Consider the following 14,834-nt stretch of genomic DNA (forward strand, 5'->3'; position numbering starts at 1 on the left):
TTGTTGTCTTCAGCCGGCGCCATTTTCCAAAATGGCGCCGAAAAATGGCGGCGGCCATAGACGAACACGATTGGACGGCAGGAGGTCCTTCCGGACCCCCGCTGGACTTTTGGCAAGTCTCGTGGGGGTCAGGAGGCCCCCCACAAGCTGGCCAAAAGTTCCTGGAGGTCCACCGGGGGTCAGGGAGCGATTTCCCGCCGCGAATCGTTTTCGTACGGAAAATGGCGCCGGCAGGAGATCGACTGCAGGAGGTTGTTCAGCGAGGCGCCGGAACCCTCGCTGAACGACCTCCTGCAGTCGATCTCCTGCCGGCGCCATTTTCCATACGGAAAATGGCGCCGGCCATACGCGTATGGCTGGCGCCATTTTCCGTACGAAAACGATTCGCGGCGGGAAATCGCTCCCTGACCCCCGCTGGACCTCCAGGAACTTTTGGCCAGCTTGTGGGGGGCCTCCTGACCCCCACGAGACTTGCCAAAAGTCCAGCGGGGGTCCGGAAGGACCTCCTGCCGTCCAATCGTGTTCGTCTATGGCCGCCGCCATTTTCGGCGCCATTTTGGAAAATGGCGCCGGCTGAAGACAACAAGATTCAGGAGCAGGAGCCCGTTCCGGACCGCTGCCGTTCCGGACCGCCGCTGGACCCGCAGGTTATTTAAGTCATTTGGGGGGGGTTCGGGAGGGTGGGGGATTTAATTTAAAGGGTCGGGGGTGGGTTTTAGGGGGTTTTAATGTGCCGGTTTTGCGATTTTTAGATTTTTAGATTTTTCACGATTTTTCACGATATTTTACCCCCCCAAACGGCAACAATACGATTCCCTCCCCCTCCCAGCCGAAATCGATCGTTAAGACGATCGAGGACACGATTCACATCCCTACTGGTGGTTCTATAATGAAGCAGGGTGAAGTGGCTGCTTCACTTCAGGAGGCCAAATTGTGGGATCTGCAACAACTGGCTCCCAAAAAAAGCTGCTGCAGTGACCACCTCACAGTCCCTTTTAAATTTTAATGGCAACAGCATTCCTACACCCCATCAGCAGGGAATAATGACACTGGCAGGGTTCCCACTCCCCACCAACAAGAAAACCCCGCAATGCAGCAGAACAACGGTGGCAGGGTTCCCATTCCTCACCAGCAAGAAGCAAACCCTTCAGCAGCAGGCAGTAGGCAGCGTGAAAGAATGACACTGGCAGGTTTTCCACTCCCTGACAGCAAAAAGGGACTGACCCCATGCAGCAGCTCAAAATGACATGCTGGGGGGGGGGTTCTCACATTCCGCCAGCAAGACAACTCGCACAACTGTTCCTAATGGTGTCATACTGCCGGTAGAAGTAGAAAAATGGGGGGGGGGGGGGGAAGTTGTGGTTTGAATCCAAAAAGAGGAAGGTAGATGGTTTGAGAGTAAGACATAAAGGGAGAGAGTGACAGAAGGAATGGAAGGGGTGTGAATGGAAAGAAGAGAAGGAGAGTGTGTGTGTGTGTGTGTGTGTATTTCAGAGAGAGAGAGAGAGGGGGGGGGGGTGTGGGTAGGGGTGCGAGTGTGTGAGAGAAAGGAGAAAGTTTTTGCTCCCCTTCATCCCCCCACTATTATATGACAATCTCAAGGTGACTGGAAATCAACAGTTGCTAGGTATGGAGAGCAGGAAAATTATCTTTTTATTTTTGGTTTGATTATTGGGTGTTACTTGATATGTCTGCTGTTTTAAAATATTCTATTGGATTTTGGGAAATTTAAAAAAATGCTCATGAGTTTAATTGGATATAATTCTGTGTGTCAGCTGTTTTGGAAATTTTTTGTGTAAGAACTGTTATGATTTGTTTTGTATTTCTTGATTTTGTTTTATGAGAAATATTTTTTTCTATTTCCCCATTGTCGCACTGCATACAGAGTGTGGTTTGCGGTTTCCACTTCAATATTTTGTCTGCACATTTCCATTTATAATTTATGGTATCTCTATTTTGTATTTGGTGAGAGTATGTCTGTGTTCTGCATGTGTGATTGAGGAGAGGTATTCTGCTAGTAGGGGTGATCATTCGTTTGCAACGTATTGGCAATCCGCAACGTATGTGCCATATTCGTTGTATTCGTGGGGGTCTCGAAACGTATGACGAACCCCCACGAATACAATGTATCACTAACGAATAAACCCCCCCCCCTCCGAACTTGACAAAAGTCCCTGGTGGTCCAGCGGGGGTCCTGGAGCCATATCCTGCACTCAGGCCGTCGGCTGCCAGTATTCAAAATGGCACCGATAGCCTTTGCCCTTACTATGTCACAGGGGCTACCGGTGCCATTGGTTGACCCCGTCACATGGTAGGAGCACAAGATGGCGCCGGCTGTCCATTGCTCCTACCATGTGACAGGGGTCAACTAATGGCACCGGTAGCCCCTGTGACATAGTAAGGGCAAAGACTATCGGCGCCATTTTGAATACTGGCAGCCCGAGTGTAGGAGATCGCTCCAAGAACCCCGCTGGACCACCATGGACTTTTGGCAACTCTTGCGGGGGTCAGGAGGGTGGGGGGTTGTAGTTAATTAAATTTAAAGGGTTGGAATGGGAGATTTTTTGGGAAATGAATACATATGTAACTAATGAACGGATCGGGGTCCCCCAAGAATGGATGTAACGGATTTGGGTCCCGACGAATACGAATACCGAATGGGACGAATCCATCCCTGCTGCACATCCCTATATGCTAGTGTGTAGTTTCTTATAACCAAAAACTCCTCTCCAAATGAATTGGGAATTCATTTATTTATAATATACAACCAGACCTCATATGTTATGTAAGAGAGTCTTCAAAATCTTGCACGATTACTCTCACTAAGAAATTACCACATGTTATATATTCATCTGTGGTTCCTCTATTCTTATAATCATCGGTCTTGGTTGCACTTTTTTTAAAATTTATATAGTGAATGCCACTTATCTTTTATGTTGAGGGACCGAAATGCTGGAGGAGTGATCTTGTGCCCTTTAATGCTTCGTCAGGGGCAATGTTTCAACTTTTGTTTGCTTTTCTGTGCTGTCACCCGTTCCGTTCAGCGTTTCCCAAAACTGTCAGCACAGAAAAGCAAACAAAAGTTGAAACATTGCCCCTGATGAAGCATTAAAGGGCACACGATCACTCCTCCAGCGTTTCGGTCACTCAACATAAAAGATAAGTGGCATTCACTATATAAATTTTTAAAAAAGTGCAACCGATGATTATAAGAATAGAGGAACCACAGATGAATATATAACATGTGGTAATTTCTTAGTGAGAGTAATCGTGTAAGATTTTGAAGACTCTCCTACATAACATATGAGGTCTGGTTGTATATTATAAATAAATTAATTCCCAAGTCAGTTGGAGAGGTGTTTTTGGTTATATGTAATGAGATATACTGTCCGGGCAGTAGTGTGTAGTTTCTGTTTAGGGATCTATAGCAGCCTGGCTTGATCTGTTTTCCTAATAGGTGTGTTGGTATTTTAGGGCCTGGTATATTTGTAGTGTTGCCTTTTCAGAGGTAGGGTTGTTACTGTTTGAGTGCTGGCACTTAGTGCTGTTTTGGCATGGTAGAATTACAATATTGTAATTTGTTTACTAATGGCTTTCTGAGGACTAAGCCAACACCCAATGTACCTTACAATAGGCCTAATACCATATGGGTTCAGATGTCTTTTTTTCAAAAGATATCCAGTTTAGAAGCATGGTAAATAGAAAAAAAATTAATTATATAGATAGAGATACAGAACCTAGGGCCCATTCCTTTTCTCTTCCATCCCAAAAATCGATATATGGCCTTGTCAGGCTATGAACCCCTCCCCCACCCCCCCCCCCCCCCCGACCCCTTAATCCTCTCTTAAATTAAAAAAAAAAGTTCCAGCTCCTCCTCTACCCCAGTTCTTTATTATATAATGCTGCCACTGTACACTTTCCCCCATCCCATAACAAGAAAAAAATTATATATATATTTGGCAGGAGCAGGGTCCAAACTTACCTGCTCCAGATGATCCAGTGAACATTCTGACAACAAGCTACACTAGAGGCTTAAAAGTACATTGGAGGCAGAAACTGTAGTTTACACTTTCTTCCAGCACCATGCACCTTTTTCCACATGTTTTATACAAATACCTCATAATCGTGCTCCTCCTCTAAGCTGATGGGTATTTATTTCCTAACCTCTCTTTTGTATGTTTACAGAAAGGACAGCGACAACTTGAGATTCCCATCTGTCGTCTTCCAGGCCCAGTGCAAGACTGACTATTGCGTTGGCCTTGGCAATCGTTTCAACTCCGCTCCCATTGAGCAGCAAATCTATGTGCTGAAGAAAAAGGCAGACACCTGCACCCATACCTTGGAGAAAATGATGGTCACTGTTGGGTGCACCTGTGTCACGCCAGACTAGACGTACACGTCACACTCAAATTAAGGTGCGTAACCTACCCTCAGAACCAAAGTGGGTTTGCTTTTACAATCCGTGCCCCTTTTGTGACAATAATCCAGACATTTCTAGAAGTAACCGGACGCGCCATGTATTTGCATTTTGCCTCCACCACGAGAAAGTTGAACTACAAATCAGCGGGCAACCACAAGCCATACTCCGCTGGGGGGGGGGGGGGGGGGGGGGGGAGGGGCACCTTTTGCAGGGTAATGCAGAACAACAAGTCAAGCAGATTCACAACTGCCAACAAGCCGCATGGACACGGGAATAGCAGCAAGAGCAAAGACACGGAGGCACAGGGAGCCTTGCCGCAGAAGGCATCGCTCTGACTGTCAGCTTACAGAAAAAGGACAGTAGTATCAGGACGACACCTCTGTTACTCTTCAGCAGAGCAGACACAAAGGGACCGATGTAATAAAACCTACACTAAAACTGGAGTTTAATTTTGGCATGGGTTTTATTTAACGCACACACAAAAAAAAAGTAAGCTAGTGGGATACAAAAATCAAACAGGGGTTTAAAAAGTGCATTCAGTGAAAAAACAAAGCACACTAAAATGTGAGTTACCTTGAAAAATGTACGCTAATGGAGAACAGTGCTTTAAAACAAGAATAAAGAAATAAGTGCTTGAAGTTGGAAGGAGAGTGATGACCATAGTGAGCTTGCATGCGAGATTGGCATTGGGCATCCCAACTTGGGTACAATCTTGTATGCAAGTCCATTTTGGTCATACTCCAAGTGCTTACCTCCGTACTCCTGATTTAATGCACTTAAGTGGACCATGAGGTGGAGCAAAAGTAAACTCACATTTCTGTGGCCATGATATTCTATTTGCTTTGCTCACGTGGTAATATTTTTCTACAAGACTGTGCACAGCAACAGAATAACTTTGGCCACCAGAAATGTGACCGCACGTCACCTCGGACCAAAGAAGATGTAAGCTCTCTGGGGCTTGCACCAAAAGCTGAACAAACTATCAGCTCTATAGGGAAGGCACCTGCGGCGGAATGGTATTCAGTCGGTATTATGATTCCAACTTTGAAGTACTGCTAAGCTGTAAGTGCCCACCCCAGAGAACTTGTATTGGAACTGTAAATCCTCCTAGGTCTGAGGTGTGGTTACACACTGAGCACAATAGACATTTACCACCAGAAATGTGAGTTTATTCCTCTTCAGTCTCAGGAGCTACATTTCCAATGCAAACTCTCTGAGGAAGGCACCACTCACAGGTTTTGTTTGTTTTCCTGAACAGCACATGCACATGTAGTGCTGAAGTGTGGACTGTTGGTGCCCCCCACCCAGCACCAGCCACCTTCCCCAGAGAGTTCATGCTTCGATTTTAATTGCCATTCTCTGCCAAAAGGGTCCTGGATACAAGAATTGCTCTTTGGAGCGGGTACTTACAGCTGAACAAAAGTATAAAGCTCCCTGGGATGGGCATCTTCAGATAAGCAATACAAAAAAGTTGGATGCATGGTGCCGGTGAACTATGCAACTGCAGGAGCCCTGCCAGAGAGCACCGGATATAAGATTCCTGGCTCCAAGGAGGAGTAAACTCACATTTCTGGTGGCCAAAATTATTCTATTGCTGTGCCCAATGTGGTAGAAGCGGCTAGACACTACCACACTGGGCATAGCAATAGTATAATGTGGCCACCAGAAAAATGAGTTAAGTTTTACTCCTGCTCTGACCCAGGAGTTAAATTTCCAGTGATAAGGAAATATTCTTTAAGCTGTCTGCCCATTAATGCACCTCCCTGCATTGGTGGGGAATAGCGAATGCCATCTTTTACATGGGATTTGCATGCAGCCTCGCTAATCGCAGCACGGGCTTTATGCCTGTTTTAGCACATATTTTTTAGGGATTAATATCCATTCCATAACAGTTAACTTAGTCCTGCAACATGTGAGCTAAAACAGGAGTAAAAACCTGTGCTAATGCTAGCGCCTCTTATTACATCAGCCCCTTTAAAGAGAGCAAGCATTCAAGTTACCGCTTCTGTATGGCTCTGGCTATTGTGCAAACCCTCCCAGAAGGGGCACAGAATATGTGAGAGGGCCTGGTGCTTGAGTGAGCCAAATTCCAGTCTCAGGGTAGGGTTCAAAAGAATTTGAATCGAACAGATGGTGTGGAGGATTGGGCCCTGAAGGAAACACGGCTAAAACTTTCTGAGCTGCATGAAGCTCACCGAATAAGAATTCCCTCTAGGGCCCAGCCTCTGACTGCTCTCCTGGTTGTCCCAATAAATGAAATAGGGACTCAGTCCAAAAATACCTGTCAACAAAACTTGTTTTTCTGGTGACAGCAGCAGTCAGAATATGTAACAAAGTGAAAGCCACTGACTGAATCAGGGTGCATAGGCTTGCACAGCTAGGTTGCAGCAGTTTCAGGAAAGCAAGAGAGGGTAATGTGCTGGCTCCTCATTATATACACCTTCCCCTTCATTAGGAAAACTTACAAAAATCTTCCCAACTCTCCCCTCCTCTCACTTCAGACAAAGTTCCTCCCTTCTCTTAGAAGACCATGGTTCTCACAGTCTAAGCATAAAATATACCACATTAGGTGCATCAGTACTCACTCACTGGACAACAGAAACTCTGTAATCTTTCAGAAGTTTCTTCTCGATACACGAGCAAGGGACTTTCCTAGTGTCCCTGGCTCTCAGCCTTCTGAGGATCCTTCACTCCATGGTCTCCCAGCCACTGTGGGAGCTCCAGACTCTCCTCCACTTCCGGGATTCAGCTTGGGCCCATGGTTGCTTCCCCTTGAGAAAACCCTATTTGCCCCTTGAAGAGGCAGTCCCTCACCACCAATGCATGTCCTATTGAGAAAACACAACAAATAAGGTGAGGTATTTTACTAACCTACATGCTGGTTAAATACCTTACCTCAGTCATACACACAAGGTCGACCTTCATCAAGTACAGAAAGACCACAAATTACAAATATGGAGACAAACTGGAATGGAAACCCAAAAATGCCTCTCTGCATGCAGTGCAAAACTGGAGAAATGGAAACAGAAATATAGCAGCTAACATAGTCCCAGGATCTGCAATAATGCACACAAACTAATCCGCACAAAGTTACACCTGCATTATGGAATGCACTCAAATGGAACAACCCTACCTGTAAAATGGCAACACTACAAATATTAAAGGAGGCCCTAAACACCAATATACCTCCAATTAGGAAACAGAAAAAGCCAAGTTGTTATATATTCTCACACAGAAATAATTGTAAAACTATTGGGTAAAATTTTCAAAACCTGGTGCACGCAAATACTGAGAGATACATGCGTGGCCGCACCGAACACATTTTTGTAGCGGCCCGGCCACACGCGTGTCTGCTGTTATGTGCAGAAGTGCCGGGATGTGGAAAATGGGCGGGGCAGGGGCCCAGCTGGAACAGCGCCATTTTGCGTTGCTCAAAGGAGTAGGTAAGTTTTGATAAAAATATAGGGTAGCTGGGAGGGTTTAGGGTCCGGGGGTGGAGAGGGGAAAAGGGAGGAAGGGAAGTTAAGGGGGATAGGGAAGTTCCTGCCCAGTCTGCTCCTTAATAGGAGAGGTAATTTGCCTTAGCAATCCCTGAGTGGGAACTGAACCCTGGCTTCCCTGGTTCAGGGCCCATTGCTCTGACCACTAGGCTACGACTCTACTTAATAGGAGCAGACTGAGAGGGAAATAGACAAAGGCCCAATCGCATCACCGCAAGTGAGTTTAAAAAGCTCCCTCCCTGCATGTGCGAGTGGGCACCCGTCTGCACATGCACATGCTGATACAAAATTGGGCTCGCATGTGCGTGCAGGTATATAATTTAATAACGTGTGCGCGCCGGGAACCACATGTGGGCCTTTAAATGTTTACTCCTATATGAATATGTTTCAAAACAGCTGGTGAACCGAATATCTAACAATTAAAAACTCTTAAAAATTATCCAAACATCAATAAAATATTTCAAAACAGCAGAGACATCACATAATACCTAATAATTAAAATGGCAATCAAGAAAACTGAACTTAAAAAGCCACGTTTACTTACCCTCTCCAGCAGTTCTCCTACTCCTTTCCCTTGCAGGCGACACCAGAAGCAGCAGTATTTGCTGAAGCTGTCCTCAAGGTCCTCTTCCTTAGGGACACAACCAGTCTCTTCTCTCTCACATACACCCCCCCCCCCCCCCACACACACACACACACACACACACACACACACACACACACACGAGCATCCTCCTGTCCCACATATACACCACACACACACACAAGAGCACCCTCCTGTCCCACACACACACCACACACACAGGAGCACCCTCCTGTTTCTCACACACATAGAAGCACCCTTCACTGTCACACACATACACAGAAGCACCCTCCACTGTCTCTCACACATACCACACACACACACAGGAGTACCCTCCACTGTCTCTCATACACACACCACACACACACACAGGAGTACCCTCCACTGTCTCTCATACACACACCACACACATAGAAGCACCCTTCACTGTCTCACACACACATAGAAGCACCCTTCACTGTCACACACACACACACAGGAGTAACCTCCACTGTTTCTCACACACCACACACACACACACACATACACACAGAAGCACCCTCCACTGTCTCTCACACACCACACACAGACACACACAAGCACCCTCCACTGTCTCACACACCACACACAGACACACACAAGCACCTTCCACTGTCTCTCACACACCACACACACACACAGAAGCACCCTCTACTGTCTCACACACACTGAGGCACCCTCCACTGTCTCACATACACACCATACACACAGAAGCACCCTCCAATATCTCACACACACACCAGCACCCTCCACTGTCTCACACACACCATCCACTCTCACCACGAGCACCCTCCACTGTCTCACACACACACAGGAGTATCCTCCACTGTCTCACACACACCACCCACAGGAGCACCCTTCCCAGTCTCTCTCTCACACACACACACAGGAGCACCCTCCTAGTCTCACATACACTCCACCCACCCACCCACACACGAGCACCCTCCCAGTCTCTCACTCACACACACACACACACACACACAGGAGCACCCTCCCAGTCTCTCACACACACACACACAGGAGCACCCTCCCAGTCTCACATACACACCACACACACATTCAGTAGCACCCTCCCAGTCTCACATACACACCACACACACATTCAGTAGCACCCTCCCAGTCTCACATACACACCACACACACATTCAGTAGCACCCTCCCAGTCTCACATACACACCACACACACATTCAGTAGCACCCTCCCAGTCTCACATACACACCACACACACATTCAGTAGCACCCTCCCAGTCTCACATACACACCACACACACATTCAGTAGCACCCTCCCAGTCTCTCATACACACCACACACACATTCAGTAGCACCCTCCCAGTCTCACATACACACCACACACACATTCAGTAGCACCCTCCCAGTCTCACATACACACCACACACACATTCAGTAGCACCCTCCCAGTCTCACATACACACCACACACACATTCAGTAGCACCCTCCCAGTCTCACATACACACCACACACACATTCAGTAGCACCCTCCCAGTCTCACATACACACCACACACACATTCAGTAGCACCCTCCCTGTCTCACATACACACCACACACACATTCAGTAGCACCCTCCCTGTCTCACATACACATCACACGCACACAAAAGCACCCTTACAATCTCAAATACTCTCACACCACACATACACACCAGCACCCAGCTGAACAGCTCGTCTTCAGCCCCGCCGGCCTGGTCTCAGGCAGCAGCGACTCTGATCTTGGGTGGGAGCCATCAGCAGCAATCTTCGGGTCTTCAGCCCTGCCAGCCTGGCTTCTAGCAGAGGTCAGCAGTTCTGGTCTTTGACCCCACCAGCGGTGGCTAGCGGCTCCGGTCTTCGACACCTGCTGGTGTGTGGCAACACCCCAGTTGAGAATTGCTGCTCTACAGGACTTCTCTTCCCATCTTTCTTAAGAGACATTCCCCATACAAAACATGAATCACTTTTCCCATATGTACACAGTGCAAATGCAGAGTGTAATTTTACCAAATGGGATGCCATCTACTGGCTGTTCAAGATACCACACTCCCCATATGTTCCACTGAATAGTAACTGACAGCTTCTGCTTTCCTATAGTATAACCACTCTCTTCATTCCACAAGTTCAGCTTAGGTTAAAGTATTCTCTCCCACCCAGAACCAGCTCCAAGGATTCTTAGTGACAGAAAAGGGATCCTTCTTGGGAGATGCATCACACTTAAAGCACTAGCCGATTTAAGAGGTTGCTAGAACAGGCAGCCATCACATGGGAAATGCTCGTTTTGAAGAGCTTTACTGAATGCTGCCATGTATTATTTGCATAGTACCACTCTCCCTCATGTAAGACAGTGTCCCACTGAGCTAATTCTTTTTACCTCCCTCCCTTTCCAAGGGCAGCACCCTGATCTAATGCCAAGGGCCAATCGTGTAGTCATCATGGTCAGACAGGTGCCCCTGTACGTCCGTCATGGACTTTGGATCCTTTTGATGTATTACTCAGGTCACAAGCCTGCAACAGCTCTCACTGATTGCTTATATAAGAGACTGCTGATGATTCTGTGGTCTCAGCCTGGGCCGGTTATGCTTGCATGCCTTCTGTCATCTTTTTTACTGGGTGGGCTGCACTCACTATGAAAAACATTACATAGATCAGGAAAGCCTATTACTTTCTGAAGTTATCTACTCTTGGAATAATACTGTAAACATAGAGTTTGTGTCTCACAACCACAGAAAGAAAACATTTTAAAAATGATTTTGTAAAATTTTGAATTTAATAATGGCACCATCATAGTGTTGTATCTCCTCCTCTAGTTCTTGGTGTAAATGGTCATGGATGGAGTGGAGGCTACTGGTGGGGATCAATTTCAATACATGTTATTACTTTCTTGATTTCTTAATTTGGATATTGTATGTGAATAACTGTTCACACTTAAAGGAAAATTGGTTCTTACCTGCTAATTTTTATTCCCAAAGTACCACGGATCAGTCCAGACAAGTGGGTTTATACATCCCTACAAGCAGATGGGGGCAGAGAAGAAAACTTTGAGGCACTGCTACATAACAGAGTGACACCTGCGGTCCCCTCAGTGTTGACCTATACCCAAGCCAAGATGTCTACCTTAACAAACCCCAATAAACTTTGGGCAAACAGAGAAAGTTGGAGACCCTGCAAACTAGGTCCCCTTGATTTAACACAAACATATACCAAACTATGTGCACTTCTGATTACTTTGATTATATCATTTGCTGGAGTCGCCATGAGGTCTATCACCGGTCTGCCCCACCTTGCTTGCAGCAAGGCGAAGATTTCCACCAACAACTCCCATTCCCCTGGATCCAGATGCTGTCTGCTGAGGAAGTCCGCCTGTACATTGTCCACTCTGGCCACATGAGTAGCTAGTCTCACCAGATGTTTCTCCGCCCACACAAACAGCTCCTGCATCTCCAGCGCCACTAGAAAACTTTTCATTCAGCCTTGACGCTTGATGTACGCTACTGTCGTCACATTGTCCAAGAATACTTGTACTGACTTGTCCCTAACAAGCGGAAGAAACGCCAACAAGGCCTTGCACACAGCCCTGGTTTCCAGCCGATTGATCGACCAAGCTGCCTCCTCCACCGACCCTGGGCTGATTTTCCTTGACAATTCGCCCCCATCCAGAGAGGCTGGCATCCATGGTCACCAGTACCCAGTCAGGTATTTCCATATCCATTCCCTTCTCCAAATTGTGCCGAGACAGCCACCATGAAAGACTGAACCTGGCATCCTCTGGCAACGTTAAAAGAAGCTGAAATTCCTCAGACAGAGGATTCCAACAGGATAACAGAGTCCCCTGCAGAGTACGCATGTGAGCAAAAGTCCATGGTACTAAATCCAGCATAGAAGCCATGCACTCCAAAACCTGCAGGCAATCCCAGATCTTGGGCACCGGCAGGCTCAGCAACCGAAGAACCTAACTCTACAACTTGAGGACTCTCTCCGAAGTCAGGAACACCTTCCCCAGCCACGTATCGAAACATGCGCCCAGATACTCCAAGAATTGGGTCAGCTTCAGATGACACTCTGCGAGATTCATCACCCAGCCCAACGCCCCCAGAAGCTGAAGTACACGCTGGACTGAGCGATCACACTCTACCTCTAACTTAGCTCATATCTGCCAATCGTCCAGGTACAGATGGACCAGGACACCCTCCTCCCTGAGAGCTGCCGCCACTACCACCATCATCTTTGTGAATGGGCACAGCACTGTTGCCAACCCAAAGGGAAGAGCTTGAAACTGGAAATGTTTTCCCAGAACCATGAATCTCAGAAACCTCTGATGCTTGGGCCAAATGGGGATATGATGATAGGCCTCTGACAAGTCCAAGGAAGCTAGAAACTCCCCTTTGCACACCACCACTATTTACTGTGCACAGCATCTCCATCCAAAAACGTGGCACCTGGAGGGCAGCGTTCACCTGCAGATCGAGAATGGGTCAAAAAGTCCCCTCTTTCTTTGGCACCATGGAATACTTGGAATACCTGCCTTGCCCCCTCTCCTGAGGTAGCACAGGAACAATGGCGTGCAGAAACTGTAAGTGCTATATTATGCCCACACGACTTCCCGTTTGCACTGGGAGATGCAGCGGGAGACTACAAAGGTGTCCCTGAGCAGTCAAGAAAATTCTAAGGTGTAACCATCTCTTATCTCCTCCAGGACCCACCAGTCCGACATGATTCTGGTCCACTCCTTGTAAAAAGAGATATGCTTCTCCCTGGAAGCTATCAGAGGGAAGCTACCAACTCACCTTCACTGCCCAATTTTGTTTCCGCTCCCTCCTTGGGACCCACCATCCCTCTGGGATCTGCACTGAATCCGAAAGGGCTGCTGTCTGCCCAAACTCTGTTTCTGTGATGCTGGTGCAGGCATCCTCTATGCTTGAAATCTCTTAGCCTCTCGAAAATGGCTCACGGCGGAAGGACTTCCTAGGACCCTTTCTGTCCTCAGGTAATTTATTACCTTTCGACTCTCCCAACTGTTTCATGAGCTGCTCCAAGTCCTCCCCAAAGAGGAACGTCCCCCTGAAGGGGAGGTTAGACAGCTGGGCTTTAGACTACATGTCCGCTAATTTTTCAGCCACAGGAGCCTTCGCGTTGCCACTGCTGAGACCATATGCCTGGCAGAAGTCTGGACCATGTCATACAGAGCATCAGCCAAATAAATGGGCTGCCTGCACTGCGTTAGATGCCATTCCTGAAATGTTATGTGCCTTGTGCACCCAGGACAAACAGGCTCTCTGCATCAGACTTCTGCACACTGCTGCCCAAAGGGTCAAAGCTGACTTGAGTAGGATCTCCAGCTTCCTATCCTGGACATCGTTGAGTGCTGCTGCTCCTGCTACCGGGATGGTCGTCTTTTTGGTAATCTCCGACATTGCCGCATCCACCTTGGGAATTCTCCACAACTCCAAGGTCTGTTCCGGCAAGAGATATAGTTTCCCCATAGTCCTAACGACCTTCAGGCCCACCTTGGGAGATTCCCACTCCCGATCCACCAAATTCTTCACCTGCATCGGCAACAGGAAAGTGGTAGGGGGCTCCTGCAATCCCTCCAGGTGTGGGTTCACCCTTTCCTTGTCCGAGTCTTCCTGGGCGTCTTTAATCCCCAGCTCCTCCAGCACCTGGGGAATCAATGGACCCAGTTCCTCCCTCCGGAACAGCTGGACCACTCGCAGGTCATCTCCGTCCGTGACCGGAATTGCATCTGGGGCCTGAGCATCCGGATCCTGCATGAGATCCCCCAAAGTATCTAATGGATCCCGATCCAGGTCCTGCCTTGGATCTCCCAGGGCACCAACAGGGTCTTTGTCCGGTCTCACCAGATCCACTTGAAGCTGATCAGGATCATCCAGGCTATCCAACAAATAGTCCTCCTCCAGGGCTCTTCCAAGACCCAGCATACACAGGAACCTTCCCGACTCCACCAGCCTCTAGCCTTTTTGGCTGTCCGGGACTTCCTAGGCAAAGGGCTCTTTGCCCCAACTCCTTCCTGACTAAATAAGCCTTATAAAGGAGAAGTATGAACCCCGTGGAAAACACCTCCAGGTCAAAGGAGGATGAGTCCTGATCCGCTCCCTCAAGAGCCCATCCCTGTCCCCTGCCACCAGCAGGGTCCTTTCCTACGGGCAAGAGTGTGGGAGTCCCGGGGTTTAGAAATGGCAGCCTTCACTTCAGCATGTGCTGCCAAAATGGCCACCGGCTCCTCTGACTCCCCCCACCCCCAGAGCCTCCAGAGCCATCCCTGCTGCCTGCAACTTCTTGCCACTCCCCAGGGGTCCAGAC

This window comes from Rhinatrema bivittatum, chromosome 3 (genome assembly GCF_901001135.1).
Source record: "Rhinatrema bivittatum chromosome 3, aRhiBiv1.1, whole genome shotgun sequence".
NCBI lineage: Eukaryota > Metazoa > Chordata > Amphibia > Gymnophiona > Rhinatrematidae > Rhinatrema > Rhinatrema bivittatum.